The 25,747-nt window shown below is 52.3% G+C and overlaps 1 long non-coding RNA gene across 1 annotated transcript; it reads right to left on the reverse strand.

The window, feature by feature from the left end:
- Positions 1–17,640: 17,640 nt before the first annotated feature.
- On the reverse strand, positions 17,641–20,009 carry LOC143443997 (uncharacterized). The gene is made up of 2 exons (XR_013113452.1): positions 18,059–20,009; positions 17,641–17,869 (listed from the first exon to the last, which is right to left on the reverse strand). It is a non-coding gene; the product is annotated as an uncharacterized LOC143443997 (long non-coding RNA).
- Positions 20,010–25,747: the final 5,738 nt, after the last annotated feature.

Consider the following 25,747-nt stretch of genomic DNA (forward strand, 5'->3'; position numbering starts at 1 on the left):
CGGCAAGCCAAGAAGTTCCTAGTCCCTACCTCATCCTAGAACGATCATAGCTACAGCTGTGGGATTCAGCTGGGCCCAGGAACAAAGCATCTGGACAAGCCAGTTGCAGTGCTGGGGTCTCCTCAACCCATCCTCTACTGGATACACCCCTTTCTGGGTTAGCTGACTCTAGACCCAGGCCCAGGTTCTGCTGCTTCCAGGCCTGCAGATCCTTAGCTGGGCAGGAGAGGCCAAGATTGATTAGCAGAGCAAACAGGCATATTTACAAAGTTTATGCTATGTTTGCTCAGCCTCTGGATCTCCCAGCCCAGCCCACCTGCAAACTCAGCCCATCTCCCTGCACAGAACCCACCAGGCATGGCCATGGCCATCTCAGCCCAGAGGTTGTCAGGAAATAGCCAGTGCTGGGGGCCACCCTCCACCTAGACAGAAGCCCAGGGTCACACAAAGTTGAGAAACGCATCTCAGCTTTCAAGAACGGAGGATTTGGGGTTGTAGCACAGCACCCAGATACCACTCTCATCCTTACTCACAGAGCAATGAGGAGGGCAGGGGTGCAGCTCAGTTGGTAGAGTGATTGCACAGTTCATTCACAAAGCCCTGAGCTAAGTCCCCTCCATCACTAGGCATGTCTAGATGCCTAGCAATCAAGAAGTATGAGCATCCTGCGATATATAACAAATGGTAGATGTCATCCTCCAGCATAGGACAGGTTCAAGGCTAGTTTGGGACACATGATCACACACACCAACAGCAGGGGGCAGGAGAGGAGCCCATCTGCCCTGATGTCTAAGCCATGCTGGTTTTGTGGATGAAGATGTAAGAGAAAACAGACCATCAGTTGGCAGGCAGAAAGTGTGTCTCTCTCTCTCTCTCTCTCTCTCTCTCTCTCTCTCTCTCTCTCTCTCTCTTTCACACACACACACACACACACACACACACACACACACACACACACACACCACTGCTCATTCTGACTGCAGACATCAGTGCTCAGAGACCAGGTGGTACAGGAGGCTCATGCAGAGATGGGATATACCTGGACAACCCTCGGTTCCCACCTGACACTGTCTGGCCCTGTCTTGAGGACATGGGAGGTGAGTACTCTTTCCCAGTGCCCAAAGCTACAGCTCATAGCAGCTGCTTCAGGCCCCAGCCCTCTGGTGCCCTTTGCTTCTCCAGCTTAGTGTTTCCATGTCTAATCAAGAATGACTCGAGGCCTCCATGAACCTGAGAAAACCCTGCCACAGTAGAGACCACCACTGAATCAAGCTGAATGCATCTTTTGACAGAGACTAGGCTTGGTACTGGCTTACCTGCTCCTCCTTGCAAATCTCCTGCTAAAGCAAACTGTGACAGAGGCAGGCTAGAAGGTGAGCACAGTAGGACCACACCCTGGCTGCCTAGGAGCCATGTGCACAACGCACAGCCAGGGAACTGCAATGCCTATGGAACCTCTGGGCACATTCATGGACTAAGATGGAGCATGACCTCCCTGCTCCATGTAGCCCACACAAGGTTGGAGTTAGTTATGCCTCTGCAGAGCAGGGAACTGCAATGCCTATGGAACCTCTGGGCACATTCATGGACTAAGATGGAGCATGACCTCCCTGCTCCATGTAGCCCACACAAGGTTGGAGTTAGTTATGCCTCCGCAGAGCAGGGGCCACAATAAGATGGCAGGGCATAGCAGGGCAGACTGAGCAGGTACAGCCCTGCAGAATGGTTATGACTGTACAGGGGTGGATATCCTGCACACACTAACATCAGACCTCCTGTAGGAAGAAACAAGACTACCGCACTGCATATGAGTCTGGATGGCCGCTGTCCCTGCCTGTGCTGGGGCTGGCCGACTGTTACCTCCCTTTATTGCAATGTCTGCCACATGAAGGAAGGAATGGATGCACCACTAGGCTTCCCTTCTTCTAGGACTATATGAAGACTAGTGAGACATAGCAGGAGAAGGGTAGTCTGTTGTCCCACAGCTAGTGGGGATGGGGGGTAAGGGTCAGCCTTTGGCTCCAATCCAGAGAGGACAAAGCTTCTGTAGTCACAGTCCCTCTGCCAAAGGCTAAGAAGCTTTTGATTGTCCCCAACACCACCCAGCTCACCCTACCTTTCTCCATAGCCACCTCCTTGGCCTCAGCATTGTCACATAGCTGTCCTATCATACTCTACTTGTCCCCTCCTCCCTCACTGTGGAGTCCCTCTCCCTGTCTGTGCCACCCTGAGATCTGAAAAAGAACAGCATTTAAGTGTTCATGGGGAAAATCAATTCACCCAGTTCCACCTTAATCCATCAGTTCCATTTCTGATAAATGTCCTGGTCCCTGCTATAGGGTCACCATGTGGTAGCAATGTCCAACAGACGCTAATAGCTAGGCCAGTAAGGCAAATGACTGGCCACTGTCCTCTGGCCAGGGATGGTGCCAGGTCCTCAGCACAGGGTGCATGTCCTCATACCCCTCCCCATCCAGTGTCCTAGCCCACTCCAGGGTCACCCCAAGCCCCAGACCCTGTCTATTAGAGTTGTTGTCAGTCCAGCCTTGACCTGAGAACCAATGTCTAGGCCTTGGAGTCATGAAGACTCCCAAGCAAAGCCTTTAAGGTCAGAGTCAAGGGGTCAGATGAAGAAAGGGAGCCTCCTAAGCAGACGGGACAGAAGGAGCCTGGGACAAAGCACTCCTGCATCTTTCCTGCTGAACGGCTTTGTATCAGCCCCATCCCATCCCGACAACTACACTGAGGCTCACACACAAGCCAGCACCCCAGCCAGGCTGGGCTCTCCAGCTACATGAGCCTGCTGAACCAGTCTGGACACAGGCAAGATTTGGGTGCCACTCGGCTACCAGGCATGGTTGATGCTCAGATGGTAGAGGCACCCACCCCAGCTGGCCCATGGGCTCCTTACACCCCCATTGCCTTCCAATGAGGTCAGTGGCCAATCTGCCCCTTACTCCACGGCTGTAGTAAGCCTCAGTCCCTCACTGGGAATCAGGAACATAGGCTGGATTAAATGGAATGTGCGGCAGCTACACTGGGCCCACAGAGGAGTGAGCTTAGAGGACAAGTGGATTAGACTCAGGGTCAATATTTGTAGAACTGAATTGAATCCGTCAACTGGGAGCTGGGCGGGTTCAGGGCAGCTTTTTGGCTCCTACCTCAGACAGGCAGAACTCGGCACACAAGCCTCTCACAGGTCACAGAGAACAACTCTGGGATAAGCCCACTGGCTCTGTACCCTTGCAAACAAAGCAAGCTAGGCAGGGGGCAGGGCTATGAGTTGGCTATGGTTTTCTGAAATGGACATGAAGGCCCAACCCCTACCCCTGGAACCTGCCTGGTCCTGTAGAAAACAGAGTCCAAAGAGACTCTGTCTGGACCTCCAGAGTCAAATTACACACCATACTGGTTGTCACCCAAAGGTGTGAGATGGGAGGTCAGGGACACAACAGAGCAGATTGGGCTGGATCCAAGGGACAAAATACTCCATGACTGCCGCAGAATTCATCAAGATTCAGAAAGGATCCTGGCCACTCACTGCCTTCCCTCCACAGATGCTCTGGGCAAATAAGGAGGAGACACCATAGTGACATCCATTAGACCAAGTCTGGCTGCCTAGTACGTCAGCCCTTAGCCCCCAGAACCAGAGACATCGTCGCTTCCCCTGCCCAAGGCTGCCCTCCTCCCAGCCCTCAGCACAATTGGATTAGCTGTGTTTAGAGAGCAGCAAATCTGCTTATGTTTGAGCAAGAGCTCAGCAGATGACAGGGCCAAGAGGGGCCCTGCCTGCAAGCAGGGAGATTGGGGAAGAGAAACTTGCTAAACAAGTGTTAATTGAAAACAAACTCTATATGATCTGCCTGGCTACCCTGGCCAAGCAGATGCCTCTCCTCTTAGGGACAGAGGGGAAACAATCAGATCAGCCACCAAGCCCCAAGACTGAGGTCATGATGTGAGTCAGGGAGGACTGTGGGTAATGATCCCCCATGGGAATATGGGCCCAGCAGAACCCCTCCTCTGACTCAGATTCCTCCTGGTGGCCCCCTCAAAAACTCATGGCATGGGCAAGTTTTGTGCCTGAGTATTTTATTGTCTCACCTGTCCGGCAACTGGGGACACCTCAGAGGCTGCTGGCATGCAAGTCGGACCTTGCCCAGCAGTAGGTTAGTCCTGGAAGAGAGACTAAGGCAGGCTGAACTGAAATCTGCTGGGTCTCTTAGGGAAGGGTTGTGTGGTGAGCACTGCTTCCATCAGTGGTTGACAGGAAGGGCTCTATGTCCACTCTTGCCAGTCCTGTCCTGACCTCACCTGGTGATGCTCCCAAAGCCAGTGAGGGAGAATAGCCACATTTTTGTTCATAAAAAAAATGCAAGCAAATGGTGCCCTGTGCCAGAGAGAAACCCACTGGCTTGAGCAGGCCACACGGGCTTGTGAGGCGGACCTCCTCGGGGCATAGGGATTGAGTCCTTCAGGACAGGACAGACTCAGATCATCAAGGGCTCAGGAAGGGACTGCTCCCTCAGTGGAGCGGGCTCACCACCAGCTTTGTCCTAAAGGGCATCTCACTTGCCCCAGCTCATGGCAGCCCACCTTTCCCTGGGAAATCCATGTCCTGGACTGAGAGTGTCCTGCCTGGAGAGGGGAGGGAGAGATAGAGAAGAAAGAGCACAAAGGAAGAGGTCTGATACCCGTGTTGGGATCCTCCCGGGAAAGGGCTGAGGCAGGCAGGACCAGGTGGTGGAGTACCCCATCACTCCCTACCTTTTATTAATCTCTCAGCGCTCAGGAAGCAAAGTACAGAGGCTGCTGAGACTGCAGCAAGGTCCCTGTGATGGTGGGTGGTGGGGTGGATGGCGGGTGACCCTGGCTGACAGAGTTGTGAGGCTGGGAAAGTGGACATACATGCATGTGTGAGGCTGGGAAGGTGGACATACACGTGTGTGTGAGGCTGGGAAGGTGGACATACACGCATGTGTGAGGCTGGGAAGGTGGACATACACGTGTGTGTGAGGCTGGGAAGGTGGACATACACACACATGTGTGAGGCTGGGAGGGTGGACATACAGGAGTGTGTGAGGCTGGGAAGGTGGACATACACACGTGTGTGTGAGGCTGCTGGGAGGGTGGACATAAAGGCGTGTGTGAGGCTGGGAAGGTGGACATACACACATGTGTGTGAGGCTGCTGGGAGGGTGGACATACACCTGTGTGTGAGGCTGGGAATGTGGACATACATGCATGTGTGAGGCTGGGAAGATGGACATACACGCGTGTGTGAGGCTGCTGGGAAGGTGGACATACACGCGTGTGTGAGGCTGCTGGGAAGGTGGACATACACACACGTGTGTGAGGCTGCTGGGAAGGTGGACATACACATGGGTAAAGGGACTGGAGGGAACCAACAGTACAGTCCTTCGGACTCGTGGAATCCACGTGCATGATCCAGGGATCACAGCTTCTGACACTAACTCAAAGCTCTTGTGACCTTGCACCCACGTTTGGTTCACCAGTCCGGCTGTGACCACATCTTTTCTGTCTGGTTTCTGCACGGGTGGGGCCTCCACCTTCTCAATCCAGTCATCCCCCAGCAAGCCAGGACAATCAATTATTCAGCTTCTGATTCTCAGCCTTCTCCCGTTAGTGCCTTGTAAAGCTAGAGAGATAAATCTCTCTGCCTGCATTCTTGGCACCTGACTGGGAGCAAGATACCCCTAGGGCAATGATAGGCCTGCCCCAGACCCCTCCCAGATCCCTGAGCTTGTGAGGAGCATGTCTGGCACCCTGCCGCTCCTCAGCTATTAAACCAATAATTCATCGGAGACACTTTGGAGCAAACTGCACGGATTCCCACCCCGCACGACAGCAAGAGGCTGCCCCATGTGACAGCATGGTCCTGTCACACAGTCTAACCTCCAAAGGGACAGGGAGACACATGGGGACATATAGAGGGGAGCTGTCTGCATGTCTTCAATCGTATCCAACAGCTGCCGATTAAGACCTGGTCACCCTGTTGAAAGGCAGCTTCCAAGTACATCTTTCAAAAAACACTAATGCTATACCTAGGATCCCACATGAAGCCAAGAGAGGCCCCCTGCTTGCAAGGCCACCCTGGCAGGACACATACAAGCCTCCAGCAAGACATTTGCCCCCAGGAAAACTGACTTGATCCAAGGTCCTGGAGAATCTAGACTAGTTTCCCAGACCCACACAACCAGGGAAGCATTTGTTGAGTGACTGACTGACCTCACAACCCCCTTCCAAACTCTACAGACTCTGGCATGGCTCTGGCAAGAAGCGGAACAGAGACAAAAGGGACAAAAGTCACTAGGAAGCAAAATCATAGAGACTGGGGAAGGCAGAGGGAAACTGAGGTCTACTCCCAGAGACCCGTCATCTGAGGAGCAGTGGCCATCCCTGCAGTGTCTCCTGCTTCAACCTTGATGGACACAAGACAAGACCCGGGCTATGCCGGCAGCAGCTCAGCCGGCCCAACCTCCCACTCTGCTAGCCTCTACAGGGCAAGGCCAACATCCTGGTAATTACCATTAAGTTGAGAGGCGTCACCCTGAGTCCAAGTCTAGTGTGAACTGAGGCGGATCCTTTCTCCACTTGTCAACTAATCTGGATGCAGCCACCCTTCCTACAACTTGGTCTTGCTGCCTCCCTGGTTCAAGCACCCATGGCTGCCCCTATTCTGACTGGTCTCATCCCGATCTCAGCCCTGCCGGGAGCCTCTATCTTCCAGACCTCCCTAGGACTTGGACTGTGCCAGCGATGCACACGCTTACCCTGTGGAAATTTCTACTCCAGCTGTGGGCTTCTCCCTATCCAGACTTCCTGTGCACATAGCCCTGTCTTTCCTACCTCTAGGCCTCTGCCTCTATTGTACCATCAAACAGCCATTCGATGCTGGTGTCTGAGCCAGGGTCCAAGCATGTAGGAGAGGCACAGGCCAAGTTGGAATCGTGGGGTTTGTGGCCAAAAAACAAGGCCTGTGCTACGCCACGTTTATGGAAACTTTACTTGGTCCCCATCTGTTCCTGACTTGGAAAAGGTTCAGCAGTCTCCATAAAAATACTGGCTTGCCTGCCCCAGAACGGGAGGTCACCTGACTTTTCCTGGAAAACTGCTTTCTTTGGCCACTGATGAGTATGCCGAAGGGGTCCTTTCTCAGGCCCCTCCACCCTGCCTCCACTCGCCCCCCCTTCCCTATACCCTGCAAGGTTGGCTGAGACGAGAACACTGCCAGTGAGTGTTCATGGCCTGTGAGGCTGTCTGAGGATGAAGTTTCACTGTCCAGAAGCTCACAACAAAAAATACCACTACCTGGGGCACTCCTAGGGGACACAACAGGAAAGGCCTGTGTGAACACAGAGCCAACTCTGGGTAGAGCAGGTGCCCTTTCCATTCCCCAAAGATTTATAAGCTGGGGAGTGGGGGAGGGGAAGGACAGCCTCAGCAGAGAGTTGTGGGAGATCTTAAACACTGAGACCCACTTGGACAGCCCCCATACCCCCAGAGGGCCTGTGAAACTTGCTGAGATGCCATAGATGGAATTAGCCTATGAAAAAAAGGACCAGAAAGTCTTTGGAAGAAGACATTTCTAGAACATTCTAGGGAGACTGTGCTAAGCATTGCTCAAAACATGCCACACATATTATTTCAGTGACTGATCATCCCGTTTTACTGATCACCCCAGATGGGTACACTCAGTCTCTCCCAAATGTGGCAGGCCCAGTGTCCTACTGAGGACTGTCCAAACTGGAATTCAGAGATGCCAATGATTACACAAAAAGGTAGATCAGTGTCAGAGCACATGCGTAAGGACCTGGACTCAATTACAAGCAACACACATGCACATGCACACAGAGATAGGCAGACAGACAGAGACATACACACACATGTACATGCACAAACACACACACATAGAGAAAGTGAGACAGACACAGAGAGACACATGTACATGCACACACACACACATACACACACACATGCACGCATGTATGAATGAATAGTCAAGACCACCTCTCAACAAGTCAGCAGATAGGAGTGTCCTAGGGTGGAGTTATTCAGGGACACAGACAAAACTCTGGGGGTGGGACACTGTCTCTTTGTGTCCTGACATACTCTGCCACCGGAGCCCAGATTATTAAGTCTGGCTCTAGGCCCAATACTCATCCAAATTAAGACAAAACAGTATAACATATCAAGAGAAATGGAAAGATTGATTTACTTAAAGTTTTGGCCAAAAGTAGGGAGACAGAAACTTTAACTCTGTCCCCAACTTATGCATAGCTGCATCACAATATACAGAAGAGTGACACAGAAGCCAGGCGGTCTCTGTCTTTGTTCAGGAGTCAGATCTAGCCCTGGTCCTTCCTTCCTTCCCACACAGTTTCCTCGGAGAATCCTGACGCACGCTACCTGCATTCCTTATGAACATCCCTCACCCACTTTCTCCACCGCCTGAAGTGAAACTACTGAGAGATGGCAGACCTGTCACAATTTTGCTAATATTTGCCTGCGCAACAGGCCCACCCTTCCCTCCTGCCCCCATTCCCTTCTTTCCTTCCTTCCTTCCTTCCTTCCTTCCTTCCTTCCTTCCTTCCTTTCTTCCTTCCTTCTTTCCTATCTTGCTTTCCTTCTGTAGAATCTCATGTATTCCAGGCTGGCCCTGAACTTGCTATGTAATCAAGAATGGCCTTGAACTTCTGACCTTCTGCTTCTGGCTCACAAGTGCTGGAATTACAGATGTCTGCTGCCGTCCCTGTCTTATGCGGCTCTGAGGGTAAACCCAGCCCTCTGTGTGTGCTAGGCAAACACTGCCAAATGAGCTATGGAGCCCTGGGCACACATTTTCTGATGGTGACATAGAGTTGAAGACAGGATGTTGGGAGTGAGAGGAGGAGTGATGAGGGAAGCTGGTGATTCTACAACATCCTCAGAATGGTGGCTGGTGTATGACTGGGGTACCGTGAAGGCTGTTCTGTAGGAAGTACATTTTGGCACTGTGTCCAGTATTCAGGACAATGGAGGTAGGATGCTAGTAGAGGGGGAGCAGTAGAACTGAATGTGGGTTCATAGGGGCCTGGGCATGGGTCTCCTTCACCTACAAGGTGGCCACAGGTCTTGCTCATAACCCTCAGGGAAACAAGGATAAAACCTCTGTAATCACTGAGGAGGGCTGGGGCCACTCTTTGAGACAGAAGCCTAAATAAATGTCCTGAAGCCCCGGAGGCATGGACACACATGGTCAGGTGATGTGGATGCGAGGCAGGGAGCATGGAACCCAGGGCATCCTCTAGAGCAGAGTTTGGGCCTCACTGTGTGGGCTGCAGGTAAAACAGAGACGACAGGAAAAAAAAAAAAAAAAAGAGGAAAATAGATACCAAACCCCAGTGGGAAAGAACTTTCTAAGAAAAAAAGCCAAGATGAGTACACTTTGTGTGAAAGCTAACCTCTCGGGTGACACCAAAGGCGACATCAAGGTAAAGGGTGAGCAGCGTGTTGGGTAAGTGACACTGACACGACAAAAACTAATACCATTACCACAGCATGAGTTATTCTGAAGCAAAAATACTGGGAAAGATGTGCATGCACTGCAGATGAAGCAAAGCATATGGCCTACACACTCACATACCCGTGTGCACTCGCACATGCATGCACATGCACACACACGTGTACACACACATGCACACACACGTGTACACACACGTACACATGCCCATGCGCATCCACACAGGACTTGTGTACACAGAGAGCCAGATCAGGACTCATGGGCTGGAGTAGCTGTCCTCGATGATAGGGAAACCATAGCAGAAAGCAGCACCTAAAAAACATACTTGAACTTGGAAGAGTGTGCACAGGACAAGGCTGGGAAGCAATAAATAAATTACCATTAGCAGTGAGGACTTCCATCCTTTAAAATACACAGTGGGACTGGAGAGATGGCTCAGTGGTTAAGAGCACTGGCTGCTCTTCCAAAGGACCCAGGTTCAATTCCCAGCAATCACATGGCAACTCACAGCTGTCTATTAACTCCAGTTCCAGGAGATCTGACACCCTCACACAGGCACGTGTTCATGCAAAACACCAACGCACATAAAATAAGAATAAATCATTAATACACACACACACACACACACACACACACACACACACACACACACATATATATATATATATATATATATATATATATATATATATATATATATTATACACACATATACATGGAATGTAGACACAAGAATGAGATTCTGGAAAGTACCCTGGTTAAAATCAAACAACAATGCCAGGATCTTCTGGATGGTAGAATAAGATGTGGATTTCCCCGGCTCTGGTCATCTGGGACTGGAAGGACAACTCTGTTTTTGGGTAGGGTGAGAAGTTCTAAACTGGGAGGATGGACAGTCAAACAGGTGAGGCTAGGAGGTGAAGGAGTGGGTGGGCAGACACATGTGTCCACAGGTGGATGGGTAGGTGGATGGGTGGAAGGGTGGATGGACAACTAATAGGTGGATGATAAGTGAATGCGTAGATAGAAAGAGGGACAAATCTCAGATAAGGTGATGGTTAATCAGATGGACAGTATGCACACATGGGTGGATGCATGCACGCATGGATGGTTGGATAGGTTGGCAGGTGAATAGATAGTTGAAAGACAGCTGGATAGATGGAGGGGGGGATGGATGGAGATAGGCGAAGGCCTTGGGTGAGTAAGGGTTAACCACTGACCCCTCCCCAGCCTGTGCCTTCCTTCTCTCCAGGAGCTATGCTGGGCTCATTCTCTCCACTTGCTTTCCTTGCTGCAGGCATCCTTTGACCAGCCTCTCACCCTGGGTCCCAGACAACTCCCCTCCTTTTCCCTGTCCTTGGGTTGTTCAATATGCTGGAGTACCAACCCCACACAGCCGCCATAAATCCTCCCCTTGTCCTACAACCGATCAATCTCCAATCGGCTCCAAAGCCCCTGAATGTCCGTAGTTCAATCTGGCCATGGGAGCAGGGGCCGTAGCTGGTCTGAATGCTGCTGGCTACATATATTGAGCTTGAAGCATCGGATTACATGTTTGTTCAATAGCAATAAACTCCCAAAGTTTTATAGGGTCATAAAGCTGCTGCCTGGGCTCCCACTTAGGTGGTGTGTAATGTACACAGACCGGTTTCCCTGCTAATGGGGCAGTGCAAGTGATTTGGGGCTATTAGCTAGAAACAGTACATCTGCATGCGCCAAATTCTCATAAATAAAGTGGCCCCACCGGAGCAGAACACACAAGACCCAGTCTTGATGTTCAAGGGCAGGAAGTATGGCAGAATGCAACAGAGCAACGAGGAGTGATTATAAACAAGGGTGATGGGGGTGGGGAGAGAACAGAAGTGGGGAGCGGGGTTCAGTACACCCACCATCCATATGGCGTGCCGCAGCGTAGCACACTCATCCACCCCTGAGGAAGTCGGTGGGTGGCATCCTCCCAAGGTCCTGGTCCCCAACCTTGCCCTCTGGGAAGGATAGTTACAGGTGGGAGGGGAACTTGGAAGGGTGAGAAAGGGAGAGGAAACAGGCAGATATGGACTGAGAGATGAAGACAACAGTTCTAGGCAAAGACAGGCGTGTATACAAAAAGCCCCAGGGTAGAGGTTGATGAAGGCAGTGGGTTCCCTACAGATCCCAGCTGAGCTAGATCAGATGAGGAATCTTGAGCAAGGAGATGCAGTTGCCTGTTGGTGTGTGCTTGGGGTACAGGCCTTCTGTGGACCCGGAACCAGAGTGAAAAACTGTTGGATTAGGGGTGAGAGAGTTGTGATCCCAAAGGACCAGGAGCCAAAACAGGGCCCCAAAGGAAGTTGTCCTATTAGGTTGATCTGCACTGGCCAGGACCCAAGGCCACCAGAAGAAAACCTACCCAGGTCTTCATGCCTAGACAGTAGCAAGAGACAGAAATGTAGCTGGGAACCAAGCACGTGTCAAGCCCAGGCAGGCAGAAGAACATGGGCCCAGGTAATGCTCATAAAGCCCAGGGTGCATCTGCCCAGGCCCCTTCTCTGCTAACTCCCTGGCACCATAGATAGTGGCAGATCCCCTTTCGGCCTCTGCCCGGGTCTTCCTTAACACTCGAGCTGAGCACGTGTGTGACTTTGCCCTGATCCTTGTAACTTTGCTATCGACCCAGATCCTTAGAAACACATCGATTTGTCTGAATAAATCAATATTTATTGCGGCTTCAAGGCCTAGGGCCTGAGGAGGGCCTACAGGCTGATAAATGGAGCCAACATGCCACGGTTTCATCCAAAAGCTTCCTGACTACGGTCCGGCCTCAGGGCCTCCAAACTGCAATCCCACCAGAAACAAACTCCTCGGTGATAGCCTGCCAAATACAGACATAGAGCCAAGGTGATGGAGAGAAGGTGATAACCCCTGGGCTGAGTTATCTCCCTGTTTGGCTTTAGACAGCCTGCTGTCCTGCTTGAGAGAAACTGTGGACTTGTTTGGTAATGAGAAGAGGAAGTCTGAGGACAGAAAGTCTTCTGGGTTATTTTCTCCAGCCGCCTCCTCCCTCTCCTTTCTGAATTCCATTCACAATGAAAATACCAAGGGAGTTGGGAGGTGTGAAGAGGACACTTATTAGGTAGGTCCTTGCATTAGGTAGGCCATGTGTCACAAAGGCTCTGTGTTAGATATGCCCATGTGTTGGGTAGGCCTGTGTGGTGTTATGTAGGATCTGTGTTAAGTAGGTTCTGTTTTAGGTAGACTCCTGTGTTAGGTAGGCCTGTGTATTAAGTAGACCCTGTGTTAGGTAGGGCCCCTTTGTTAGGTAGACCCTGTGTTGGGTAGGCCTGTGTGTTAGGTAGACCCTGTGTTGGGTAGGCCTGTGTGTTAGGTAGACCCTGTGTTGGGTAGGCCTGTGTGTTAGGTAGACCCTGTGTTGGGTAGGCCTGTGTGTTAGGTAGACCCTGTGTTGGGGTAGGCCTGTGTGTTAGGTAGACCCTGTGTTGGGTAGGACCCTTGGTTAAGTAGGTCTCTGTGTTAGGGAAGATCATGTACTAGTTACTTTTCTCTTTGCTCTGATAAAATTACCTGACCAAGCCTGGCAGTGGTGGCTTATGCCTTTATTTCCTGCTCTTGGGAGGCAGAAGCAGGTGGATCTTCTAAATAGAGGCCAGCCTGGTCTACAGATGGAGTACCAAAATAGCCAAGACTACCCAGAGAACCCTTTTTCTGGAAAAAAAAAAAAAACAAAACATTACCTGATTAGAGAAACTGTGTGAAAGAAGGGTTTATTTTGGCTCACAGTTTGAGAATATAAGCTATCTTGTTGGAAAGGCATGGTGACTAGACGATGAGGTGACTGGTCATGGGGTTCGGGGTTTGGCAGTCAGAAAGCAGAGAGAAATCGACACTAGTATTCAGTTGTCTCCTCTCTCCCACATCCAGCACCTGCTCCTCATACTCACAGTGAGTCTTCCCTCATTTGTTGCCCAGAAGTTGTTAAGTTGACAATGGCTGTGGTGGTTTGAATATGCTTGGCCCAGGGAAAGCAGCACTATTATGGGGTGAAGCTTTGTTGAAGTAGGTGTGACCTTTGTCTTAGTTTAGGTTTCATTGCTGTGAACAGACACCATGGCCAAGGCAACTCTTATCAGTGACATTTAATTGGGGCTGGCTTACAGGTTCAGAAGTTCAGTCCATTGTCATCGTGGCAGGAAGCATGGCAGCCTCCAGTCAGGTATGGTTCTGGAGAAGGAGCTGAGAGTTCTACATCTTGATCTGGAAGCCACTAGGAGAAGACTGACTTCCAGGCAGACAGGAGGAGGGTCTCAAAGCCCACTCCCACAGTGACACGCTTCCTCCAACAAGGCCACACCTACTCCTACAAGGAGTGTCATTCCCTGGGCCAAGCATACCGAAACCACAACCTTGTTGGAGGAAGTGTGTCACTGTTGGGGGTGGACTTTGAGATCCTATGCTCAAGCTCCACCCAGTGCATAAGAGTCCCCTCCTGGCTGTCTTGAGATAGGATCAAAATGTAGAACTCTCAACTCCTCCAGCACCATGTCATTATGGCAGGAAGCACGGCAAACTGCAGTCAGACATGGTGGAGCTTCCTTAGTTAGGGTTTTACTGCTGTGAACAGACACCATGACCAAGGCAACTCTTATAAGAGATAGCATTTAATTGGGCTGGCTTACTGTTTCAGGGGTTTAGCAAATTCTAAGGTTCTAACTGGAGTCACTGCTCTCAGATGACTTAAGCAATCAGTTCTCACTCACCAGATCTGGCTGCAGCACATGGCAGCCTTCAGGAAAAAGACTCTGTCACTGCTGCCTCCATCTAAAATGACAGAGTCTGGGTCTTGGGCATAAGTCATTTCAGAGCCTTGGAGGAGGCTGAGGATACAGAACACAGGAGTCCAGAGAAGAATTTTCAGGGCCAAGAACCCACTATGACCCTGACCCCGATGACAACATTTTCGGGGCTTCTCTAGAAGATTCAAGAATTACAACTTCTTCTTCTTTTTTTTTTTTTTTTAAGACAGGGTTTCTCTGTGTAGCCCTGGCTGTCCTGGAACTCACTCTGTAGACCAGGTTGGCCTCAAACTCAGAAATCCACCTGCCTCTGCCTCCCAAGTGCTGGGATTAAAGACATGTGCCACCACTGCCCAGCTATTACAATTCCTTCTTAGACAGAGTTCCCAGGTAGAAAAGAGGAGTGTGATTGCTTGGCTAGTGGCATTTCATGAGCTTCTGGAAAGGCCCCTGTCTGATGGGGTGGGAGGCAGATGGGCCTGCATCACAGCCAACCTCGGAGGTTCTGCCACCAACATCAACTTCCATCAGCTGTGCATCCTGAGCTTGGGGTCTCAGACCTGTCCCTGTCATATATATTCATGACAGATCCCATTCCTAGGTTCACACAGCATAGAGTGGAATAGCCAATTACAAGGCCTTGGGCGCCACAGGAAGAAGCAGCAGCCATGGTGCCAACATGGCCTCCTCAGCACCTGTGAACTGAGGAGCAATGGTGACCACTCAAGGCTCTGTGGCTGGGCATCAGCTCCTGTTCTCACTGTTCATGTGAATGGATAGTACTGGACCTGCCTCAGGATGGAGAAGGCAGGCAGGTACATGCTGAGCCTCAGTTCAAGTCCACATATGGCCATGAGTCAGGAAAGGACTTAAAGCCCAGGCTAGACAGGCCGCTGCCATGGTGAGCCTGGTTGTCCAGTACCAGCTTTGGCTGCATTGAAAGATCTTCATCCATCCCCCAACTTCTTCCTTCCCCATGCCCTACCATGGCTGGGCAGAGCCCCATGTTCTGTCCCACCCTGCCTCTGCCCACCCACCCACCTCACTGCTGTTTAGTTGAGGGGTTTCAAATGGATTTTCACTTAAGTGATTATATTTTGAAAGGAAATCTTCCAGCAGCCCTGGAAATGGAAAACAAGCTTCGAGCGTGGCAAATAGAAGGAATCCACACGAATAGAACAAAAACAAAACATGTTACGAAATCCCAGAGGTCCCGGAGGCAGCAGAGTGAAGCCCACACCCAGTAGTCCAGATCCACTTAGGCCAGGAGGAAACTGCAGGCCCCAGTCACACCCCAGTCTCAGACCTTAGTCAGACCCTGGAGTGCTGGGGACACTGGATTCTGACTCCAGTCACACCCCGATTCCAGATGTGACCTGAGTCCCAGACATACCTTGATTCTGGGTTCAGTCACACCTTTAATCCTGGGGTTATAGGTCCTGTTCAAATTTGGTTTCTAGGTCTTGTTCTCACCTTGATTCTGGGTCCAGTCACAGCATTAATCCAAGATGCTACTCAGATCTGGTACCTGAGCCCTGATTATACCTCCATTCCAGATTGACACCTGGCTTTTTGGATCACAGTTACATCTGGTTTCTGGGTCAGGTGGTCATACCTGGTTTCTGGGTCTATCTAGACTCTGGGTGTTTTTCACAGGTTGGTTCTGGGAGCCACTGGACCATGCCTGGATTTTACTTGGCTACGTTTTGGAGGAGGAGAACCTGCCTCAAAGGTTCATTCACCAGGACAGCATCTTACACAATGCTGAAAACATCCTTCCTGTGCTCGGGGCAGCGCTACAGAGGCCTACCTGTGAGTGTTGTTATGTGTGGACATGAAATAATTGAATCTTGACCAGTGTTCAGATGTGTCATGAAATCCTGCAAGACCCAGCTGCTGCAGGCTAAAGCCCATGCCCAGCAGCCCAGATCTACTGAGAGCAGGAGGAAATGCAAGGTCCTGTCACACCTGTCTTAGACCCTAGCTGTCCTGAGTGCTGGGCACACTGGATTCTGAATTCAGTTATGGGGACAGAGATCCCCACTCACACTTTCTACCCTGGACCCAGGGTCCCAGAAAGCCTGATACAGCACAAGGGAAAGAGACAGCCTAGCTGAGCACCACTCACCCAAGCTCCCTGCCTGTCTCTCAGGCTCGCCCAGACCTCCACGCTCCACACACTGAAGGCTTCTTTAGCTCAGGCTTTACCAGTGGTCTCTTCTTCCAGACAGACCTGTAGGGGCCTCATCCATCCATCAGTGAGTAGGCCTCAGTCCCAGCTCCACTTCAATAGCAAGATGACCCCCACCCAAATGGTAGCTGGCAGTTTTCCTGTTGTTCTCAGCAAAGCAAAGGACATCCACCCTACCCACTGGCCTGACTAGGAGAGATAACCCCCACATGACTCAGCCCTTAACCTGTGCAGGCCGTATCAGTGCCTTGGTTGATATCCCTCTATCTCAAGCTCAGCAACCAGGAGAAGGTGCTCAGGATAAAAGGTCAGACTTGGAAAAGGCCTTCCTTAATTAAAAGACAGACTTGCCTCTCCCAAACTGATTCTTAGGCCTGGTAGATGTTGTTCAGGGAGATGCATACATCTCTCAGAGGTCCAGGGGCATGGAAAAACACTAACCACAGCCAGCACTTAGTCATACAAACCTTCAGACATCTCCAACAAGCTATTATCCCCTGGTTCTGGAGCCTGACCTACCCAAGGAGTACTGGGACAGGCCCATGTATTGCAACCATCAAAGCCCAAACCCAGAAACCTCTAGTAAGAACAGCATTTGTATGTGGGGCCCCCTGGATGTGGCAGCTATCTCCAGGCAAGACCTGAGAATGAGGAGGGTCCAAGTGGAAGAAAGATAGGAGAGTCTCAAAACCTGGTCAGCCTGTGGCCAGGATGGGCTCAGACACCCTCCCATCCATGGAGGCACGCCATCCGTGAAGAGGCCTCACCTCCCACCCTGTCCCTGTGACTCTCCATTGTCAGCTTGACTGGATTCAGAATCGCCTTGTGAGTTTTTATAAGAGGGGGTTGGAGAGATGGCTCTGGGGTTAAGATCATAATCCAGATTCAATTACCAGCATCTACATGGCAGCTCACAATCACCTGTAACTCCACTCCCAGGGGATCTGATGGCCTCTGAGGGGACCAGTACACCCATTCATGCAGGCATACACACATATACATAAAATAATAATAAAACTTTCAAAAGCAAAGAGGACATGAAGTCAGGAGGAGGATATGAGGTAGGTTTTAGAAAAAGTTGGAGCAGGGAATAGAAGTGAGTATAATCAAATATAGTATATGCATATATGAAAGTCTCAAAGAGTAAATCTAAAATATATTTTAAAAAATAAAACAATGCAGGAAACAGCATTGTGGGGTCTGTAAGTGCAGCGTCCAGAGAGTTTAGCTGGAGAGGGAAGCCCCGCCTGCCTCCTCCAGTTCCTGTGCCGTCATGTCCCTGCCATGGGGGAGCGCACCCTCAAACTATGAGCCAAAATAAAACATTTCTTCTTTAAGTTGTTCTCCTCAGGTACTATGTCACAGCAACTGGAAAAGTAAAGCAGAAGACACCATGTTTCCAGGAATCCAAATCAATCTTGCCCCATGCACAGGTACCACACAGCCCTCTCTCTGTGTCTCCAACCATGGTGTGTCCCTTGGGCCATACCCCCATCCTCCATTCCCCCATTCCCCCACCCCTTATCCCACTACCCCCAACCCCCAGCCCCACCTCACCCCCAAAGAGAGGAGGAGCCTCCAGGGTCACTGCCGGGTTCCTGCCAAAGTTTGTCCAGTCCCGTGTGGTGACTGGCTCCTGTGAGCACTCCAGAGAGCCTGGACCACAGGAACAGGGGTGGGAAAGACTGTGTGGGGTGGCAACTGGAAGCCCCTTGTCTCTGAACTGGTGCTATAAGGAAATCCAATTCCTCAGCTGGGAGGTGGTTGTCCCCATACACAGAGTCAAGGTGAGACCCAGGCACAGCAGGGTGGTGGTCCTCATAGGAATCAGGGCCCAAAATGTCTGGCTTTCCAGAGCCAAGGAAGCTGACTGTCATGGAGGGTCACAGAGCCCTGTGTCCAGTTGAGTAGACAGGTCAGGAGAGCCAAATCTGGGCTGCAAAGACCAACCCTTGCACAAAGGACAAGAAACAGAGAAGCCGTGCCCCTCACTCTGGGCCAGCATCCAGCACTGATGCTCCACCAGCTCCTAGTTTTCCATGTGCCTGTCACTCAGCTCTGCTCAGGCCCAGGCAGGCCGGAGACAGTGCTCACATCACACCTTCCCCTCCCACACAGTTCTTTGGGATACTGTGGCCACTGCCAGCAAGGACCCCTGGGAAATCAGCTGATGGCAATAAACCTCCCTCAGATACCTTAGGGTCCCCAGTGCACCACTGCTCTCCCACATCCACCAGTCCACCAAGGCTGTGTCACTGAGCTCTCATCCATCAGATGCAGGGCCAGCCAACCGCTGCTTTCCCACAGCCTGTAGCCCACCCAGAGTTCAACCCTCAGCAGTGCCTCTCAGCGCTTGCCTGGCTCCATTGCTGGGGCTGCAGCTCATCCAGCATCATGGTCAGGAGTCGGGTACTGGCTGGGCTTGCCACCGCCAGCCTGACATTTCCAAATAGGCAATGCTTTGTCAGCAGGCAGAACACGCACTGTCAGCAGCTCCCCGGATACCAAATGCCAGTGTGGCTACCCAGGCATGGCAGGATGAGGCTGGGCTGGGCGTGGGTGCAAGAGCTGTGGACGGGAGTCCTGGGGCTACCCTGGGGAGAACGAGCTGATCTTTGCCAGCCAGCCAGCTCCAGTCTTTTCTGGCCAAAAGCCCACAGATGCTCCCTCAAGTCCACTCTTCCCTCTCCCATGACAGGTGTCCACTGCAGCCCTGGGTGGGCCTCACCACCCAACACCTCTCATTGGAGCGTACAGCCCGCTTCTCCCCGGTGCCTGCATTGCCTAAAAATCAAAGCCACAGTTACCCCAAGAGTCCCAGCACGGGCTTCAGAGAGCATTTCCTACTACAATGCTGGGCCTGGCCTGGACAGCCAGCTGGGACTGGGAGAGCAGACAACAGCTACTCCTCAGGCCCAGGCAAGTCTATTGAAAGAAAATGTGGGCGGGACCAAGCCCCGCCCACAGCTCCACAGTTCCCTGGAGGGTCTCACCCACCAGCAGGTTGGCATTCAGGGTGGGGAAGCAAAGACAGTGACTGGAAGATGAAGTGTGAATGATTCACGGGTGTCACAGCCACACAGCTCCTTGACTTTCAAGGAAGTTAGAATAGACTGAAGTCAGTTCTAGACTGTGGTAATTGCTCATAGCAGTGTGGGCCAATTAGCATGTGACTGAGGAAATGAAAACAAGACTTTTTTTCTCCTGTGGAAATACTTCAATACAAAATGTAGGAGGCTCAGCTGCTAAATGGAGGCTGCCTGTGAGGACACTATGCAGACTCACTTGGGTCCCAGGACACGTGTCCCAGGAACATGGCTCTGCCAGTACACGACCCCAGGAGGACATAAGCCTGGGAGGAAGTTCACTTTTACTCCAGCCCACGTGGACAGTGCCATCCAGCCTAGTAATTAACAGCCTTATTGTGCCCAGTGATATTATCAGCTGGGGCAGCTGGGATGGGGAGGTGAGATGGGCAGGGGCAGGTGGGGCAGCTGGGGCAGCTGGGGAGGTGGGGCAGCTGGGGTGGGGAGGTGAGTTGAGCAGGGGCAGGTGGGGCAACTGGGGCAGCTGGGGAGGTGGGGCAGCTGGGGTGGGGAGGTGAGATGGGCAGGTGGGGCAACTGGGGCAGCTGGGGAGGTGGGGCAGCTGGGGTGGGGAGGTGAGTTGAGCAGGGGCAGCTGGTGCAGGTATAGATGGTAGAGCAGGTGCTGCTGGGTAGCAAGCTAATACCTGAGAACATGAACTAGTGGAGAGGAAGCCTGGACCTGCAGAGCAGGTGCTGGGCCCTGTTCCTACTGTGTTTGTTTGGAGTGCAGCAAGGAAGACTGGGGCTTCTTGGTCCTTTACTCAGAGAGTCCCCGCTTCCCCTGTACCTCTCGGGGACCCCAGCGCGTTCAGTAAGCCCTGACTAAGCACAGAACTTCTATCAGAGGCTGTTCTTGACAATGCCCTACTTGTGGATTGTCTCTCCACTTAGTAAGGCCTCATCTGCCTCTGTGCCCATAGAAAGGCACTGGGGCTCTGGTGGTATAGTCCCCACAGCTGGTGACCCTAGCACTCCCTTTGTAATTATCTCTTCCTTGTGACACTCCAGACCTGGCAGAAGACTGACAGAAAGTAGCCAGGGCCCCTCAGCATACAGGGCATGTCACCTCTCCCTCTTTGCAATTCTGCAGCATCTTTGAGCTGGTTACCATCGGCATCCCTGGGATGACAGTCACAACACATATATGAGAGGCTAAGCTACTGATCCCAACAGTTAGAACATAGGAAGGCCACCTTCTTAGAGCTGAGCCCTGACAGACAAGCATACTAGGGCAGGACCCTGCCCAGCCTACCTGTTCTCAAAGTCAGTCCTTCTTGAAGGTCTTCCCAGGGCTGTGGATACCCACACTTGCTAACAGGGCTGCCAGGCCTAACTCAGGCCGATTGGTGGCTGATTGATGGGTAATTGTTTTACCTCTGAACAACCCAAGCCCCATAATTTCGAGGCATAAATCCCAGCCTGTCGGGCTTGGCTGACATGCAATGACACCCAGAATTAAACGGAAGCATAACAATTAACAGCCCATAAAAGTGTTTCTAACAGAGCTGGCACAGGAGTACTACAACAGGCGGCCGCCTCCATCCCCTGGCGGGGCTTCCACAGAGGCCATGTCCAGGAGGGAAGCGCTGCTCACTCCTCTCTCCAACAGCTCCCACTCCTAGGATAAAACCACACCCTGGATCCAGCACTGCCCAGGCCCACATCCTGCCTAGGCTCAGCTCCTGATATGACAGGCACTATGAGAGGACCCTTTACAGCCCCCAACTCTCCCCAGGCTTTTGGAGGTCACTAGTGAGCACGTGCAGCCATATGCAGAACTAGAAGTCAAGAGCCAAACTCTAGCGACCCATGGTGTCCTATCCAGTCATCACCACAGCACCGTCTACCCTACCCTGCCCAGTGTCACCGTGTCCAAACAGGCTCTCGTACTCAGCCTCACGCCAGGGTCATTTTGGAGGAAGCCACAGTGAGAGAGGGCAGCAGGCTGTCCTCATGTCTCTGACTCCCTCGTGCTCCACCATTAGGACCACATGGAGGCCTACAGGGACCAGAGCTCTTTTAGAGGAGGTGCAGCCCACTCCTGGCCCCGCCCTTGACCTCTTGACCTCTCTAGCACCTACCCTCAGGGTTGCTAAACTCAGGAGCCTCAGGCCTGGCCAGCAGTGAGGACAAAGGTTCCTTCTCCCAGATCCCCACAGGGCCTCCAGCTTGGGAGCTGAGCTGGCGAGCAAGGCCTCTGAGAAGTGAGGAAACATGACTGACCCCAGTAGCTCCTGCCTCTGGAAGTCCCCACAGTCGGGGTTCAGCCATTCCTGTGCACTGTGGACAAGGACAGAGCTGGGACCTTCTGAGGGCCAGCTTGAGGTCCTACAAGTCAGTATCTGCTTTCCTCACAGCACTCTTGACCCTGCAGCCAAGTGACCACGGCTGACCAGCCCTCATCCCAATGGGCACCCAGCCTTGCCCACTCAGTGACTCTGCAGTATCTTTAAACAGATCACCCCCAGCTGCCTCAGCTCAGCCTGTGAGGACAAAGCCAGAGGAATCTAGAGGAACCTTGCCCCAGTTCCAAGGGCATCATGGTGGCACACAGGTGTCCACTGTCCCCACCATGCACAAGTCGCAGAGCCTCCCAGGTCCCCTCTCCATCCTGGAGGATCCTGAAAACATAGCAGTGAGCTTCAGACTCGTGGGCACCACACTGCTGACTCTCGCTGCCTTGGCATAGCACCACACTGAGCTCAGCTTAGCAAACACCTCGGCCCAGTGTTGAGCAGTACACAGCAGCCGACTAGCTTTATCAGTACCGACTCTGTTGTGACACTCTGGAATTGTGACTTTTGCTTTTCTACTAACAGTGCTGCTAGAATCCTGCTCCAGAATATTCTGAGTCTTCTCAGGAGGAGAACTGCCGTAGGGTGCAGGGCAGACATAAGACTCCCCAATACCCCTCTCCCGGAGTAATTTCAGGGAATCTCTGAGAGCCAGCCATTGGGAAGAAGCAGGTGGAAGATGCTCTGGGCAAGGAGCCGTGTGAGCAGGGGCAGGACCCCTCCAGCAGGGGCAGGTGCTGAAAGTCATGGAGGAGGAGCAGACATGGAGGCCAGAGCTGGAAGCACAGAACTGCCTCTCAACAGGGGACACATTGCAGATGAGTGGAAGGGATGCCCAGTGGTCATGGGAACCTCTGGGGAGAACCTGCATTCTTGGAGAGGCACCCAGCATGGGTTTCCAGGCTGACTTTGAGGAGAGTACACCTGGGGAGGCCATGTGCCCTGTTCCAGTCTCTGGGCTCAGCCCTCCCCCTAGGCACCCTGACAGAGGCTGAACTGCATTGGGAATTCAGGGCAGGTCCAGCTTGTGCACTGTGTTGGAGAAATGCAACACAATTAATTAGCCCCTAAAAAAAGTGCTTGAAGTGTTTATTGCAGGACGGCGCTCCTGGTTTTATAAGCAGATGGGGAAATAAAGCGGTGGGGATGACAAGCCAGGAACAGCTGCACAGGGACCCGGAACCTAATTCATAATTCAGCAGACTAATCAGAGAACATCTTCTGCAAGCACCGTAATGAAGGGACGTGAGGCTGCAACCGATGAGGTGCTCCCACGGTGCCCACCACACCCTCTTGCCCTCCCCTGCACAGCCAGACCTTAGGCAGCACATACCTTCTGCCCTGGGCCAAAGCAGCCTCTGAGATCCTCTGGACCACAGAGAACTGGGTCTCAGCAGCACGGAAGGGTCCTCGTGCAACACTGCAAACACAAGCCCATTTTTCAGGAGAAAACTAACAAAGAACAAGGCTGAGCCCATGACAGTTCCTGATGGGTACACAGACCCACAGGCGCCCTTATCTGGGGTCCTCTAGGCTAGACCACAGCATCTCCCTTACACCACCTTGTGGACCGAAGCCTCCCTCCCTAGAGGCCGGGAGGGAGGAGGGAAACGAAGTGGTACTGAGGGTCCCTAAGGAGGGTGAGTGGGAGCTTCTCCACTGAGCACAGAGGGGGTCTAAAGAGGCAGAGGCTGGGGACTGGAATGCAGACAGGGCAGCTCTTGCGCCCTGAGTGGGAGACCTAGAATAATTGGACATAAAAATTCACATGCATTTTATGAATCTTCCAGCTCCAACAGGAGCCCAGCACTCTCAGCGGTTGTGGACTGTAAAACGTGTGGGATGAAATATTTGTGACAGCCGTAAAGTCCTTGTTTTCTCCTCGGCTGCTGTTGAAACAATGGGAGACGGAGGGTGGGCCCTGAGCCTCCCTCAGCCTGCCGGTCTGGGCCTGTGTGACTCGGAGAGCCGCCCAACCCCAACTGCTCTCAGGGCATAATGTCTCTCCAAGCTGACAGTCGGGTGAAGCCTGGGCCAACATGTAAGGGACCACTCACATTGTGGGGTGTCCTGAGGAGGATTTCAGGGGCTCTATGGAGTCAGACTTAGCACACTTGTCACCAACCTCTCTGACTCACCGACACTAGAAGGGGTCTGACATGGAAACACAGCTTGAGTCAGACCCTGCCTGGCTTTTGTTGTACCCTCAGAACTGCCCAACAAAGGCCCTTCTCTCAGACACGGAGCCTCAGCACACGGTTGCCTCCTCATAAGCTTTGAGGGTGTAGCCAGGAAGAGAGAAAGTAGTGCTGATGATCAGGTCCACCACTGCCTGAGGGTTGGAGCCCAGGAAGGATGGAGAAGCACTTCTGCTATCCATGCTGTCTGCGAGGTACAAGGGACCCTGTGCGGGCACGCAGGCTGTTTGTGCACAGCCTTGGCCTGAAGGCTACAGAGACCCAGCAGCTCCTTCTCTGCATGGCCTACCTACCTCACGTAGTCACGTGGGCTGAGGATAAGAAGCAGAGGGCAGGATTTATGTTTGGGATACTGAAGGTCACTGCCATCTGCGGCCTTGGGTCCAAGGGGAACGAAGGCTTACGGCACAGATTCACCTTCGGTGGCCCTGTGTCACCTCTCTAGGACAGGCTCAGTACAGATGCTGCAGTGTGGGAGTGAAGAGCAGAGCCATCTCGGGATCAAATAGGAGGACCAGCCAAGTGTCCCAGAGCGACGATGTCTTAGTCGGGGTCGCCCTTCCTAATGTTGATGGGAGTTTAATAAACTTGGGGCTCACTACTTCCTCCCAAGAGGTCAGGGTGTGAGAAAAAAAAAAAAAGACTCTCATGACACATGGTGGCCCCAACTGAGGCAAGCAGAAGAGATTTGATCAGTAAGCAAGCTGACAATGACCCAGCACTTTGTCACCATTTCCAGACACCTTCCCAGTGACCACCCAGCCAGCCCCCTCTCACCTTCACACTGCCCACCAATGCTCCCTTTGCCCCTCCACCCTCTGCTGCAAAGGGAGATCCTCCTGCCCAAGGTCCCCAAGCTTGTGTACTGTGGCATGATGACAGGAAGCCAGTGTCTCAGCTCTGGGGCCACACTCCCAGGGAAGCACCAGGGTAAGTGCACGCTGAGGTCCACGCCTGCCATCTGTACTGGCCCATTGTGAGAAATAACACAGCCAGGCTGTGGCCCAGGAGGCAAGGAGCCTGCACTCCCATCCCCCATTAGGCCGGATCATGTACTATCCATAACTGGACACTCAAGCAGGACAGAGAGTTCCATGTGCCACCTGGGTGTGAGAGGACACATGTGACACATGGCATAGCCCCAGGAAGACAGAGCTTTAGGACAGCTGGAACCTGTCATCTTGGTCCTGATCAAGTTGCACCCATCTGCCTCAGTGGATGGCACTGTGGGCAGAGCCACTCTGGGAGGACCCTTCCTTACACTCAGCCCTCCATGCCATCTGGCCTAAGAAGTCTCAGTGGAGACTTAGTCTTTGTAGCTACAGCTGCAGAACTACAGCATCTCAGAGTGCAGTGGCCTAAGCAGGGCTTTAGGGACGTGGCCTCCTCCAGGGTAGGAGTGCAGCACACTCTTGCCCCCTACAAATGCCAAGCCAAGTTGCATTCTGAAGCACCTAGAGGTTGTGGGATCCATTACCTTCTCCTAAGAAGGTATTAGCTTGTTGTAACTGGACAGGACACTGGGGTACAAAAGGGCCACGGTAAACCAAAGATAGGGACATAAGCAAGCAAGAGAAAACAGGGCCCAATGGCTTAATGTCCACCCCAGCTTTGAGGTTCCAGTACAGACAGGTTTTGCCTGGGCCCACAGCAAGCACCAGCTTGA

This window comes from Arvicanthis niloticus, chromosome 12, assembly GCF_011762505.2.
Source record: "Arvicanthis niloticus isolate mArvNil1 chromosome 12, mArvNil1.pat.X, whole genome shotgun sequence".
NCBI classification, from domain to species: domain Eukaryota; kingdom Metazoa; phylum Chordata; class Mammalia; order Rodentia; family Muridae; genus Arvicanthis; species Arvicanthis niloticus.